Source organism: Sphaeramia orbicularis, chromosome 18 (assembly GCF_902148855.1).
Source record: "Sphaeramia orbicularis chromosome 18, fSphaOr1.1, whole genome shotgun sequence".
Classification (NCBI taxonomy): Eukaryota; Metazoa; Chordata; class Actinopteri; order Kurtiformes; family Apogonidae; genus Sphaeramia; species Sphaeramia orbicularis.
This window is the reverse complement of record NC_043974.1, coordinates 36,844,482-36,860,370: the sequence shown is the minus strand read 5'-3', so window position 1 is coordinate 36,860,370 and position 15,889 is coordinate 36,844,482. Positions and strand designations below refer to the sequence as shown.

Genomic DNA, 15,889 nt, shown 5'->3' with positions numbered 1-15,889 from the left:
AAAATTTTTGGCTTAATTCAAGATTTTTTGCTAAATTTGAGATTTTTTGGCTTAATTGAAGATTTTTTTTTTCCTTAATTAAAGATTTTTTTTTATGGCTTGGGATGGTCTCTGTCAACTCACCATATATTTTTCTAAGTAAGTTTATATTTTTATCAATTACTAGAAATTTCAGGTGACCCCATTTGAATTCCAGGTGATCCCACGTGGGGTCCCAACCCCAAGGTTGAAAAACACTGGTTTACCGAGGGGAAACGGTGAGCTTCTGAACAGTGGATCTAACAGAAGAACATGTTTCTCCAGTAGAATAAATATTTTATACTTAACCTCCTAAGACCCAGGAAATGTCAGCAAAGTACAAGCTTTTTTTGTTTTTTATTAAATAAATGCCTATACTGGAAATATCATGATGCAACAGTTTTTTCAGATGCTGTTTTTAAAATTTTTGGAATGTCCTTTGTGGTGGATAGTTTTCTTTTCTTTTTTTTGTATGAAGTTGTGAAACTCTTGTCCACAATGTGGACTGAAAACCCACAGCTGGGTCTTAGGAGGTTAAACTAGTGTTTCCCAACTAGTGGAGAAATCATCAGGTGTGCTGTGGAAAAGTATCCAATTTCACCTGATTGGTTCTGTAAGGGTGGTTAGGGACAGGAATCGAGAACTGGTTCTCAAAAAGAACCGGTTCCCAGTAGCTCGAGTCCTTGGAATTGTTTTCCTGCCTGCTTATCGATTCCGCCTTTGTTGCGCATGTGCGATGACGTCATGCATACGCTGTATTGTTTTGGTCAGAACGTAGCCAACATGGCGTTGAGACAGAAACGGTCTAAATAGACGACACCAGGTCCACTGGAACACTGTCAAAGCTTCCATTTCTTCAAAAAGGTGGAATCCCTCCAGTATGTTCAACATTTGTCCACAGCATGTGATTCATTTACAGGAATGTCACATGGTTGATGCGCTACTTAGTGGCACCTGTGAATCTAGCAGCAGAGTGAACACCAGGCCATCATCTGGGCCCAGTTCTGGTGCGGGCAACAAACATCCTGTCCCTAAACACAAGTTTCCAAAGGTAGGGGAAAGGAAATGAGGTGCACAACAATGGAAGCTGAGCTGAGCCGAGCGGGTCCACCTAGTGGAAATGCAGCAATAGAGGAATTAGTAAAGCGTCTTAAGTTTCAACTTTCACTGTACCCCCCCCCCCCCCCCCCCCCCCGAAACAGGCCCAGCATCATCTGTTATTACCTCTGCCAAGGAGGTTATGTTTTTGCCAGGGTTTGTTCGTTTGTTTGGTTGTTGGTTAGTTAGCAACATAAACTGAAAAAGTTATGGACGGATTTGGATGAAATTTTCAGGAAATGTCCAAAATGGGACAAGTAACACATGATAGATTTGGGAATGATCCGGATCACTGTCTGGATCCAGGAATTTTTAAAGGATTCTTTATCATTGGAAGATATGGATCTTTTCAGCATATGTATGTGTAACTCCAAAAGGAATGGTCAGAGTGCTTGGTAAAAAAATAAATAATAAATAAATTCCCACAGGTTCTACAAGATATTGAAGATTGATCTGGATCCTCACAAAATTCTGGATACCATGATCCAGAACAGGAAAAAATAGTGTTTTGGACTTTTCATCCTAACAAGGGAACAAAATATGGTATTGGACATGCAACAAACACCAAATCGTTGGGAGATAGGGATATTTTGCATTTCCACTGTGATAGTAATAATGTTTTGGTTTTTTTTTGTAAGAGGTAGCTCTAGTTCATGTAATGTTCTCTCCTAGTAAAGACTATATCGGTTGTTGTCAAATCAATTTTATTTGTATGGATCAAATGTTTTTATTTTGGCAGATGTTACCTGTATGTCATGTACTAATGTGCTCTTCTACTAAACGCATATATATTGGTTGTTAATAAATTGCATAAATTTTATAGTTCAACTAATATATTTGTTATTTTTATATCTTGACAAACACATGAAAATCGAGGAAAACACAATAAAAAGATGATAATATCAATGCTGAGGGTCTAAGTCCAAAGTCCAGGGTATTATTTTTAGTAGATCACATCATGGCCTTGGCAGAGGTCTGCGCTCTCTGAGTGCTTTTCTAGTTATTATTTGTGCATACTGTATATGTTAGATTTTCTTTACAGGGAAGGTATAGAAAAGACAGTTATGCAAACTCTTTATTCCTTCACCCAATGAGAATCGATAGGAATCCGATCGATAAGCAAAATCATAATGGAATAGGAACTGTTAAATTCTTACTGATTCCCATCCCTAATCGATACAGTACTTTTTACTATCAATACAGTATCATGGAATAAGAAATCTTTATATATCACTGATTCTACATTTTCTTACACCCCTCGTCTCTTCCTTGACCTAAAACACATAAATATGCCAAACTGCAGCAGTCAGCTCTGTACAGATTTCGTTTGATGCCCAGGACACACACACACACACACACACACACAGAGTCCACTTCCCTGTTATAACAGAACATATATGTGTGTGTGGACCATAGATCAGGCTGTCCAACTCCTTTTGGTTCAGGGGCCGACATTAGATGTATGTGTAAAATACAGGCGGAGTGGCTTTGACAGACGGATTCCATCTGGGCTTTGATTGACCTCCATGTCAGCGGCTGAGTTGAGCTTATTTATTTCTTTATTTTTTATTTTTCCTTTTTTCAAAGACAGGCACAGTGACTGTAGTTGTGGTTGAAAAGATACACTAACAAGACCCTGAGGGGGTTTCATCATGAAGTTCACTGGTAATTACCTGGACAGAACATGCCAAAACTTTTTCAGCTCAAGACCCCATTGTGAAATTTGGGGTCAAACCCTAACGTTACCGAATAAATGTGATCTCAGTTTTACACATGCGCAAAATGACACTTCCTTTCCTGTATTTAAGTGTAACTTGCAGCTGTTTTGTGGGTTTAACTCCGAAACTTTGGAACGATCTGCCTCTCCATATCAGACTGTCCTCCTCTGTCTGTTTTTAACCCTTTCATGCATAGTGGTCACTCCAGTGGATAGTTATTCTACAGCTGTTCTCTTATATATTCATGGATTTGGTTGTTTTAGTTCCACATCAGCCAAAACAGTGGACACTTATGCATCATCCTAAACCAGGGGTGTCAAACATGCGGCCCGGGGGCCAAATGCGGCCCGCCACAGGGTCCAGTTTGGCCCCTGTGATGTTTTTACCAAGTGCAAAAATTCCACAGTCTTGAATTGAATTAAGCCAAAAAAAAATTTGTTTGAATAAAGAAAAAAATTTTGAATTAAGCCAAAAAAAAATCTTCAATTAAGTGAAAAAAATCTTGAATTAAGCCAAAAAAAAATCTCAATTTAGCAAAAAACCTTGAATTAAGCCCAAAAAAATCTTGAATTAAGCAAAAAAAAAAACAAAACCTTCAATTAAGTAAAAAAAAATCTTGAATTAAGCCAAAAAAATCTCAAATTTAGCAAAAAATCTTGTATTAAGCCCCCCCAAAAAATCTTCAATTAAGTAAAAAAAATATTATATTTTATGTCTTTTACTTATATTTAACCTCCTAAGACCCAGGAAATGTCAGCAAAGTACAAGCTGTTTTTGTTTTTTATTAAATAAGTGCCTATATTGGAAAACATCATGATGCAACAGTCTTTTCAGATGCAGTTTTTAAAATTTTTATGGAATGTCCTTTGTGGTGGGCAGTTTTCTTTACTTTTTTTTGTATAAAGTTGTGAAACTCTTGACCACAAATGTGGACAGAAAACCCACAGCTGGGTCTGAGGAGATTAATGTAAATTATACTGAATGAACTTTGATACACACAAGCACAATAAACTCAACCTTTGGATTATATTTAGCTGCGATTATTAGACCTTTATCCATTGAAACAGTCTTATTATTTCTATCAAACTGATGGTTGTTGAAAATATGAGAAGTTACTGCATCAGTTCAAGGTTTAACCCTTTACACCCTGACGTGTCTGTGTGAGCGTTCAGATATATGATTAATTTCAGATATTAAATAAAATTCAACTGTTTGCTCAATAGGAAAAAACTTCAGAAGGTGCTGATAGAATAGACCTTGTTGTTTCCATAGACATCTGAGCATGCTCAGTGCACCCCCAAGTCACAGAGCAGTGAGTGAGAACATCTATTTATAAAATAGAAGGTTTGGGCTTTTTTGTTTTTTTTTTTTTTTACAAACCATTCCCCTTGTTTTTTAGTGTTGCTTGCAGTATTGTAGCAATTTTACTTTATTTATTTATTTATTTTTACTGTGTTTTTACCGAGCTTTGACCGTGTGACTGCTTTTTAAGTTCAATCAGGTGCAAAAAGCAGCTGGACTGATTTTAAAAAAGGCAACAACACATTTACCTCAGAGTTAAAGGGTTAAAGAACCTGTTTTCAGATTAAATATATTAATTACTGCAGTAATTATCCACTGAGCTCATCACTGCTATTAGTTTTTGTTCAAAAATACTGTACTACTTCCAATTACAACAATTTTCAAGTAATTTCTTCTAGTTTTGATCAATGATAAATTTGTTTGACAGATTTTTTTTTTTTTTTTGCTTGAATTGAGCACAAAAAAATCTTTAATTAAGCAAAAAATAAATAAAAAATCTGTCTATGGAACAAGTGAAATTTCTTGAAGATTTCTTAAAATAAGATTTTCCAGATCTATTGTCTAAAAATAAGTTCTTATATCTGGACAAGTTACTCTTTAGGTGATTATGTCTTATTTTAAGTGTGATGAGATATTTTGACTAAAAATGAGAAAAATACACTTGGTAAGATTTACATTTTTGCAGTGTATGTACGACCTCAGTCTGCTAGTGATGTTGCACAAGCATATATTATATAAACCAGTCTTCTAGCATCCTTGTAATTTTAATTTTTACTGACTTTTTTATTTATTTTTTTGTTGATTGTTTGTAAAGTTGACATAAAATTTGAATAAAAGAAGAAAAAAAAAATTCAGATCTGGTTTTGGTCACTGGTGGATATTTGGGTCTTTATGGGTTAATCCATTATCCATATGTACAATAACTGTATCTCTGTGGACTGTTCGACCTCAGAGCCAGTGTTATTTATGCAGAGTTCTGCCTTTTTCTAACCTCATAAATGTTGTGGAGGTCTGTAGAGTGGAGACTGTCCCATATTTACTATGATTTAATCCTGTCAAATCCTGCTTGTGTTGCATAAGTATTTGTGTTTGCTCTGACCTCTACAGTTATGAACATTAAGCGTTATTCAACTGGGAAGTGTCATCCTGGCAAGTTCAGACGGTTCCAGAAAAGTCTTCAGATTCTGCCCAAAACCTATGAGCCAAGCATTTAATATGCTGTTAATATATTATTATTATTATTATTATGTGTCAGATTCAGTCAAATTTGACAGTTTCTCAGTTTTATATGATAACGAAGTGCATTTTAATTGGAATCTATCAGTTACTTATTTCTATTTATGTTTTTAAAAGTCTTTGTGCACTTTAAACTTTTTTTTTTTTACTGACATTTACCATTTGTTTCTATTTATTAGTTTTCTTGCCGGGTTAACGCTGCTGTTTGTTTTTTAAATAAGTTGTCGTGCACTTCTTAACCTTTTAAACTTTACTGAAGTCTTCTATGGACTGTGATTTGACATCCTCTTTGCCCTGATATTGTATTTTATTTGATATTTTATCTTTATCTGAGTCCAGATCAGTAAGAATCTGTGAGTACTTACCCATGTGTATTTGTTATCGTGTTTTGTTTGGTCTTAATGTTATATAATGCACATGCCCTCTCCTGTTACTGCAGAAAAATCTATACAGTAAAAAATGCAGCGTCAATATTTCAGAGTCAAACTATTTTAACCTAGATAGAGTATTTATATCTCTATAGAGAGTAAACCAGCTCTAACAGTAGAGTTAAAGTAAAAAAAAAAAAAAAAAAAAAAAAAAAAATCAACTCTACAGAGTGATGATTAGTGCCAGTTTGCCGCATTGCATTGTGGGTACTGGACATTCTACTCATTGTGGTCTATATTATATGTTAAAGGGTTTAAGGGGGTTTTGTGTTAATGTTTATTCAGGTTAATGTTTGTGTTTTACAATGTTATTGGATGTTTTATGTTTATTTTTATTAACCCTGTAAAGCCTGAACCATTAAATCACTGACAGAAAATTCCAGTTCTGTGAAACTGGAGCCTTTATTGGTTCTTCTGAACAACCAAAAAACATTTTTTCAATTATCAATTTCCATGTATGATTTTCAGTTTTGTATCATATTTGATACATCGGGTCTCACTGCTCAAATATTATTATTTTTGAACAAACAAAAACATAATATAACACAACATGTCGAACAAATTGGTAATTCCTTTTCAAAATTGACAAAGTTCTGCCTCCTTCCTCATTAATGACAGTCTTGTAGTGTCACTGGAAAGGCCTCTGGTGAATGAATTCCTCCCTCTGGTGGATTATCTGTGTATTGCATGTATCTAATTGTATACATCAGGTTTTTCAAGAAAAAAAATATCACATTGATCATGTAGAGCAAGGGTGTCAAACCCATTTTAGTTCAGGGGGCCACATTCAGCTAAATTAGATCTGCAGTGGGCCGAACCAGTAAAATAATAACATAATAATATAGAAATAATGTCAACTCTAAACTTTTCTCTACATTTAAGAGTGAAAAATGTTAATTTACATTATGAAAAGGTTTACATCTACAAACTATCCTTTAAAACAATGTGAGTAACATTAACAAACTGAAAAAATAAGTGTAATTTTAACACTATTCTGCCTCAGTTTATCATTTACACATTTAATTGGTCTGAATGTGGAACCTGAACTAAAAGGATTGTAAATTTTGCATTTAACAAATTCATCCCAAGGGCTCGACTGGACCCTTTGGCGGGCCGGATTTGGCCCCCGGGCCGCATGTGTGACACCTGTGATGTAGAGGGCTTCAAAAACTCATGTATCAAATATGATACGTTTGGTGTTATAGGGTTAATGTGACACCATTAGTCAAACCTGTAGACAGAACAATGCTGAACCTGACTGTCAATATGAAGTTATCACCAAATTGCAAGTGCAGAGATTTTAGCTCTTTCAAAGTAAAAGCACTTCCTGGAGTGTTTGAAACCCACAGAGTAAATCATTTCCCTTGTGAGTGTAACAATAAAATACATAATCTATCATTACCACCAAAGAAGCACTTCAAGAAAATTCTGATCTTCATCCTACAATGTCCACCTTAAGACCTCCTGCAATTCTACATTGTTTTAATATTAATTAGTTAATATTGATAACTAAATTTGGAGTAAAATAGCTCGATGAAGTGTAATCATATTAATCTCAGCAGTGTGAAAACAACAGTGTTAAATATTTTCACACATTTATTGTTAATTTTGACACTGAATTGAGTGGAATTAACTCTGTAAAGTTTTCTCTAATTTTGAATGGGACCAAATGTTATCTGAAACAAAGTTAAAGCTGAGACAATGTCCAAACATCACACTTTAAAAAAACAAATACAAACAAATGATTTTTACAAAATATAGAGGGGAAAGGGCGGGGGGGGGGGGGGGTCCAGTTGTTTGTCAGAGTGGGGCTTTGCCACATATGTGTTGATAATATCTAGTTAAATATGGATATATGAATATATATTACTATAGTACTATATAGGACAATATAGAATAGATATGTATTTGTATTATATATGTATATGGGGTTTTTTTTGTTTGTTTTTTAGTTTTTTATTAATATCTGAGAGTGCTGATACTGGTATGATAATCTGTAAATGGTATTATTATATTAGTGTATATAGGAATATGGATGTGTGATATTGTTTTATTATTATTATTATTTTGATAGTCATATAAAACAATAATTGCTATATAGAGAATGGAGATTGGGGGTAGAGTATATATGTTTTTACTTCTTCCTACTCCTTTTCAAGCATGTTTAATTTCATTTATTTTATTTTATTTTCATTTTGTGTTACTTATCACCTTTTATGTATCATTGTCATTTGTTTTGTTGGTTGATTTTGTTTTGATTTCACTGTCTACATGTTCGAAATAAAGATGTCAATCAATCAACCAATCAAATTCAACTCTAAGAGTTAAATTGACACCGTTATTTACTGTGTGCCTATGGGTATAAATAAAGCTACCTTGACCCCCCCCCCCCCCATTGTCACTTAGAACCAAACATCTTGAAGTCAAAGTGTGGTAACAACACCTGATTCATTCAGTTCCAGAAAACTAATGTTCCAGTTTGGACTCAGGTGTTTTTCATGACATTCCTCCTCAGATGTCTGAAATTCATACCGTCAAGCCAAGTTGGCAAAAGACTGTGGTCTCATTAAATTTAATTTGATTCCCGTGGGGATTCATTATTCAGCAGATATTTTCAGCCCATTTATTTATTTATTGAGAGGATGTGTTTTGCATGTATGAAAGTCAGCTCATCAGTTTTACAATCAACTAACACTAACCTAACACTAACCTAGTGGCGGCTGCTCGTCTTTCAGACAGGGGAAGCTCATGTCGGCTTACATAAAAAAAAAAAGTCAAGTTATTTAAACATAAATTCGGCCCTCTGTTCCTTTTTAAGAAATGATCAGTGACCTTATCATACCAACTAACAAGAGAACGTTGAAATTATATTAAATTGAAACAAGGAAGTACAATGAGTGTGTTTTATTTACAGTGCAAGAAATGAACAAGTAATTTCGTAGTGGTTTCTCTCTCGATTTCACAGCAGAATGTGCAACGGTATTAAACTGAACTGTGTCAGTGAAGGAGTAGATCTCAAAATAGCTGTCAATCAAACGGGATTCAGCCTTTCAACTGATCCTCCAATCAGCACATTGAAGCCGAGCTCCGCCCACAGCTCCATTCACCCCCAGAGATGCCGAGCGTCCGGGGGCAGGACAGCATCATGGCATTTATCCAATTACCGTCCAGTTTTGAGGCAATGAAAAAACTGTTCCACTCAGTCCCATCGCGTCTACGGGCAAATGCACTGAGCAGAAATCGAATGAGAAAACAGCGCAATGGGAATGTATGAGAAGTGAACATCGAGTCTGTTGATTTGTGATAAAGCTGATTCTGAACGAACTCGTCTGTGAGATGAACGTGTTCTAACACATTGTAGTCAATGAAATGTCACACAACCGTACATATTTAACCATTTAATTTGAGTAATTTTAGGAGAAGCTGAGCTTCCCTTGCAGTCTATGAGAAACTGCCTCTGCCCTAACCACATGGTATTTTACACTTAAGCTTTTAAGCTTATCATGTGTACAGATAATACGCCAAAATAAAAGTGGCGTGTTATCTGTACGCAATTCATGATATCACGTTGCAACTGAAAATGCCAGTGGAATTTACCAAGAAAGTAAAGGAACAACTGGATCAGAGGTAAGTTTATTATCTACCACATCTAAAACCCATGGTTCCCCCACAGGTCAATGCACCAGTAGCTACACAGAAACACAAAAATGATTAGACCATCAAAAGTCATCAAAAACAATGGTTATGCAACCCAGTACTAACTCCTGTGTGTATCATGTGACTAAAAACAGGCAGAAAAGAAACATGGAATGCCTAAAAGCACTGTTTTGTCAGTACAGTGCCATAGATATTGATGGAAGAACTGAAGTGATTTTGGTTATTATCAAGAAAACATGGAAAATGGATAGATATCAGCTCTGAAATTAAACTACTATGAGCTATTTTTTTTTTGTTATCATTATATTTTTCCAAACTAATGTGCCTTTATTTTTACCAGGCATTAAAATGAACAAGAAACTGAAGAAAAACACGAGTGGTCTAATAATTTTTCCACGACTGTTTATGCATTTAAATATCCAATGAATAGCAGAAGAAGGTATTTCCGATCTAATCTGATGAATTTTAATTATTCGTGTCTGGTAATTGAAAACAGAGCCACGAAACAGAAATTCAGCTGTTTTTTTTTTTGTTTGTTTTGTTTAATTGGTAACATGATACAAAGCTGGTGAAAATAAGCCAGCTTTTAAAACACTAAATACAACAGAATAATTCTAACTGAAAGAAAATAACACAGAATATTAACAATATAATAAAGTACAATAAGACACATATTTGAAAGAACTCAAAGAACAAGAAATAATTACCATAGAATATATTCATATGTGGATTAGGTTAAAAAGTCAAGATACTTTTTTACTTATCAACACGTTTGCAGCTCATTTGCACTTTATTAAAATGAAGTCTGTTTTTTCTGCACATGGATGGAAATCAGTTCCAAGTGCACAAAGTTCACTTTCTCCTGTTTTCTCTCTTATTTAAAGCAGAAATCGGACTGTGTTGCTTCTTTAAACACACTGGTTTCTCTCTCTCTCCACCTACACTACACAGATAAGCACAACAAGTTCAAGCCTCTTGAGATGTCTGTCGCAAGGCATTATGGGTAGAAAGTAACTTGTATGAGCTGATGAACTGAACTTTCCAGAGAGAAAGGGAGGAAACAGAGATTTTTTTTTTTTTTTTTTTAAATCTTCTTTCAGCGTCCAAAAGTTCATGAAGTGATGTGGAAAGAGGCGTAAACAGAGTGTATTTTATTGATTGAAAGTGAAGGCTGCAGGCAGAGTTAATTAGTGTTGGGTTTGTAGTTCCACATTTGACTGCTGAGAGGTTTGCGCTCCAGGCTGCACTAAGTTGAAAAGCATCCTGAATGTTAACCGCTGAAAGGCTTTTTAACATTTGAAGCCCCCGCTGAGGCTAGTGAAAGGGTTATCCACAAACAAATGAATATGCTTTAACAGGACGCTAAATCTACAACAGCCACTCACCACCGTTAGCATCAGGTTGGAGTCACTTTAAACAGGGTGTACCAGAAAAAAGTAGAGTCAGAAAGAAACAAGTGTTCAAAGAACGCAAACCTCCGCCAAGTACCCTGAACGGTGTGCGTTTGTGGATCGACTATTTCTTTTTAAATTAAACAGTTTCAAGGTTGTTCCATACAGCAGAAAAATTGCGGTCAAACATGGTAATAAAAAAAAAAAAAAAAAAAGTCAACAGAGCGTAACGGAAGAGAAATGGAGCGGAGCGATATTTCGTAGAAAGTTGAAGCTTGGTACCAGTCATGTGTACGTCAAATTATATTAAATTCCACTCAATATTTGTTGAGTTATAATGAAAAATGTGTCGTAAATGGGATTTTCAATGCTAAATTTAAATGTCCACAGAGTCCACATTCCACAGTGGATGTGGACAATTTTGTGCCAGATACAAGATATTGTTATAAACTATGGGTGGATCAAAGTGGAGGCTAATCTGAGTCTTCTTGAATTTTGTATGAATTTTCGAAAATTGCTCAATGATGAGAGATAGGAAAATTTGAGATTTTGTGACCTTGAACTTTGGCCTACTTGACCCAAAATTTAATGGGTTCATCCCAGGGCCTAGGCCGATCTGTGGGTACAATTTGGTAAAGATGGTTATAATACTTTTCCTGCAAAGTTGCTAGCAAACAAACAAACAAACACACAAGCAAACAACAAACAAACACACAAAGCAAAGTGATCACAAGGCAGAGGTAATAATATAAAACCAAAATGTGAAGACATTCAAAAATCTGCTCATATGTGTTTATTGATCATGTGATTCTCCTTTGTTTGACACCAGTGTCCTGAGTCAGTTTTCATGCTTCAGTGAACGCGACTTTCAATTATGCAAAATAAAAGTCCTTTGAGCATAGAAGTGTGAGGGTTAATATGAGATCTGTCACCATGAACGACACGTTCCATTGGTCTTTTACTTGCATGCAGTGGTGTAGTGGTCCCTGGAGAAGTGGGTATACTCTCAAATTTTGCCTTTTTTTTTTTTTTTTTTTTAAAGTAGTCCAGAAAAACAACATATTAGAAACAGTGACATATCAGTCTACTCTACTTAGTTTACCCAAAAATCCATCAGTAGTGTTTGTTCACTATTATAAAATTATCATGACTTGATCAGGAGTAGCTTGTAGGTTTTACTGGTCACACAAGCAGCTGCATGAACGTAAATGTATTCAACATGAGGCAAATATAGGATAACGTTAGCCTTTCATAACGTTAGCCTTTCATAACGTTAGCCTACTCACACAGTTTAACTATTGTGACTAAATCTCTTCTCTTAATGTGCAGTCATATGGTCAGTAGTTTAAAACAGTGACTCATTCTGAAACTACCACTCTGGCGCTAAGTTAGCAATATTTTCTTCGGCATGACCCGCCCTACTCTGCCTCTGATTGGCTCATCAGTCCTCATGCCTAAAGTTAACCAATCTAATCAGTGAAGGCACCAGGTACTAGCCAATTAGAGGCAGAGTAGGGCGGGTCATGGCTTCACCATCCTAGGAGAAAAATGGGTAATTTGACTCACAGATACTACTGAATGGTGCGCATTAGGGAGATTTAGAAGTGGGTATACCCAATGCTGAGTGAAAAATAAGTAGGTATACTCTGTATACTGCCGTATACCCTGGACTACACCACTGCTTGCATGCATGAAACAGGAAAAAATAATTCCATGTTAACATCAATACAAAGATTTCACATTAACGACAGGTTTGAGTCCATCATACTAAACACAAGGGGTTAATGCTGTTAGTCAGGATTCTTTAAGCTTGTTTTGAGCTGAACATTTGAAATTTGAACCATTTCAGTCAGTATATGTAATTCATTGCATCATCACGGCTGAAGTGGAACTCCTGAGGCAGAACAGGAGCATGATTACAGGGTTTCTGCAGGTATCAGCTAATCTAATTTAATGCTTTTAGTGCCACATTAAACACATGTAATGCCCATATCCAACTGCAGATACAGTTTATATATAATATATAAAGGAGTTGGGTGTTAAAAGTATGTGAAGTTTCATTTTTTGTTTCACACCAGCGATAATTACATTAGTTATGGACCGCACCCCCACGTATAATATTATGGATTTACCCCTCCCACTTGTGGTAGTTTTACTGATATTTCTTATCCCATGCGAACTGACCATTAAAGGTGAGGTAGGAGATGTTTTCCTGGAGCATTTTTAATGATATTCCTTAAAATCCCCTTCACACCCCAGTTACAACCAATTAATTAAATGCTCTCACACAAAAATAAAAAATAAAAATAAAAAATTAGTCACCTGTTGAATGGACAGGACTGAAAAAACACCATCCAATCATTTTCAAAATGTAGCTTGTTTGAACTGTTTTTCCAAGATCTCCTACCCCACCTTTAATATTACCGACGTCCTGTGGTAAAGTGGCATTACCCCACATGCCCATATAAAACTAATCCAATCCGAATAGTGCTTCAGTTTATGTTATGTTAATAATGCATTTTGCTGAAAAAGTCCGTTTTTCTTCAGTTTTCTCTGTTTTTGGTCTAATAACCCTCAAATGTAATCTCAGTATGATGATTAAAGTACATGATCAGTAAATTAAACATCAGAAAATACCTGATTTTCAATGAAAAAATGCAAAATTGAGAGGATAATATTATGATAAATAATTTAAGAGGGATTAAATTGGAAGAAAAATTCCATTGGGAACTGCCACAAAAGTAGGACTGGGTTTTTATGGGTTCATTCGAACCGTACTGGTTGTTCTTGTGCAATCACTCTTCTACTTAAACCAAACCAAAGAGTTTTGGACCCTGACTTTAAGGGGAAAATGCAACTGAAAACTGGAACCACACAAAAGAAAAATGTTCAACCACACAGGGAATAAAATCTCATTATCTGGAACAGAAAGTCCAGCGATGTTATCTCAGACTGTTCATCATTTTGATAAATGATTAAGTCATTTTTATGGTCCTTCCAGCAGTCGGAGCCCAAACACCCCAGTGTGTGACTCCCATAAAGAAAAGATTATGTTCAGTTCGAGCACCGGTCGGCGTTTCCATGTGGAAAATGAAACGATTTGACAGTAAGTGCACACTGCTAGGAGATACTTAGACCTGACGAAGCAGCGATGATCTGATGGAATATGATGAGGATATGCAGAAATAACAGGACGGAATGAGTCTGAACAAGGAAACAGATATGACAAATGGAGGTGTGGATTTTACTGTAGCTAACAGTGGCTTTGTTAAGTTAAAGGGTGTATCGGTATTATATGGGTCAATGCGCTGGTATTTTATAATTGGCAAAGTGAAGGATCAAAGTAATGCAAGAAAGGACGACAGACAAACTTATCATTGTCATCTTTTATTTTCTGTCTCTTTCTCGCAAGTGAAGTGGTCACATGGCCCTGTTCCAGATGTTGTTTTTTTTAAATTGCTAGTGCTATTTCTCATCGTCAATAGTCCTTTTTGTTTTGCACAATGGTTCCATTTGACTATTTCGGTTTTCTTGTCCTTATCTCTAAAAAACTCAAAGTAATGAGCATACAATAAGTCCATCCCGTGAATGTACTGTCTTCTGCCATCTTCACCCATTGGTTGAACACAAACAGGAAATAGCCTAGAGCTTTCTTGACACATTTTTGATTTGTTTAGGTCTCGCAGTCTTGCTGTTTTCTGAGTTGTTTTTTTTTTTTTTTTTTTTAGTTTTTTTCGTTTGCACAATTAAATTATGGGCTAAAAGTGTGTTGTAACACAAGCACTATTGAACATGTACGAATTAAAATGTTACTGAAAATTCTCCTTGGCCTTGTAGAAACTAATAATAGTAACAACAATTGATAACGTAATAACGGCCGATAATGTAATAAATTTGCTATTTTTAAAATCTAATCGGCCAATAATGTAATATCTGGCCAATAACGTAATAAAAGTCCTGAACTGATAACGTAATAGCTTTTGGCCAATAACGTTATAACTTATTATGTTATTGGCTCAGTTATTACATTTGCAAATTTTTTTTTTTTTTTTTTTTACCAGGCCAATAACATAATAACCAGCCAAAAAGTTATAATGTTATTGGCCAAAAGTTACTACATTATCGGCTCAGGACTTTTATTATGTTATTAGCCAGATATTACGTTATTGGCTTATTACATTTTAAAAATGGCAAATTTATTACTTTATCGGCTGTTATTACATCATTGGCTTCTACAGGCCTTTTAACACTCATGCAATGTTGACATTTTGTTTCTGTTTTTATTATTTTATTTAAAGTTGTTTTATTTATTTATTTTTATTTGATTTTAATGTTTTTTAATGCTTTTATTAATTTGTATTGTTTTAGTCTTCTGTACAGCACTTTGGTCCACTGTGATTGTATTAAAGTACTTTATAAATAAAGTTGGATTGGATTGAAAATTGATTAGTTATGCCTTACACTACTGTGTTACAGCAAAACGTAATCTGTTACTGTAATGCATTACTTTTGTAAAGCGGTATTCCCAACACTGCTAGGTAATCAGAACTGAGCATTAAGCTCATCCGGCTTTGAATGGAGCCAAACTAAAAAACTTCATAAACTTTTAGTGCTAACAAGTATCTCCACGTACTGACAATATTGATTCGTTCATTCAGTGCAAATACTTACTGTTAATGAGACATTCCATTATTGACCTTCCGTCGGACTCTTTTCAGCTATTGAAAATCAAGTTTTTTAGCTTAATACCTGAAAAACTTGAACTATATCAACCCTGAACTCAAACAAGTCAGTGCAGTTTTTCATTTCAATGCAGTTCTACTTCCCACAGAAACAACTGAATATGCAGAGATTTGAAGTGGTGGATGTCCAAGGTGCATACGTTCACCGGAGCCATAATGGTGTTTTTCTTCGACGAAAGGTGAAAAATCTGAGGTTGCATGAAACTGTGGCCTTCAGGAATTTGTATTTTCTATCGCACTACCTTCACATTTCATAGAGTTCTAGCAAGAAAAAAAAAAAAAAGCCAAGAAACTTTACC

At 35.2% G+C, this 15,889-nt stretch overlaps 1 long non-coding RNA gene across 1 annotated transcript; it reads left to right on the top strand.

Moving 5' to 3' along the window:
• Window positions 1-4,179: 4,179 nt before the first annotated feature.
• Window positions 4,180-12,868, top strand: LOC115438817 (uncharacterized). Its single transcript, XR_003938165.1, has 3 exons — window positions 4,180-4,192; window positions 5,982-5,986; window positions 12,760-12,868. It is a non-coding gene; the product is annotated as an uncharacterized LOC115438817 (long non-coding RNA).
• The last annotated feature ends 3,021 nt before the right edge of the window (window positions 12,869-15,889 follow it).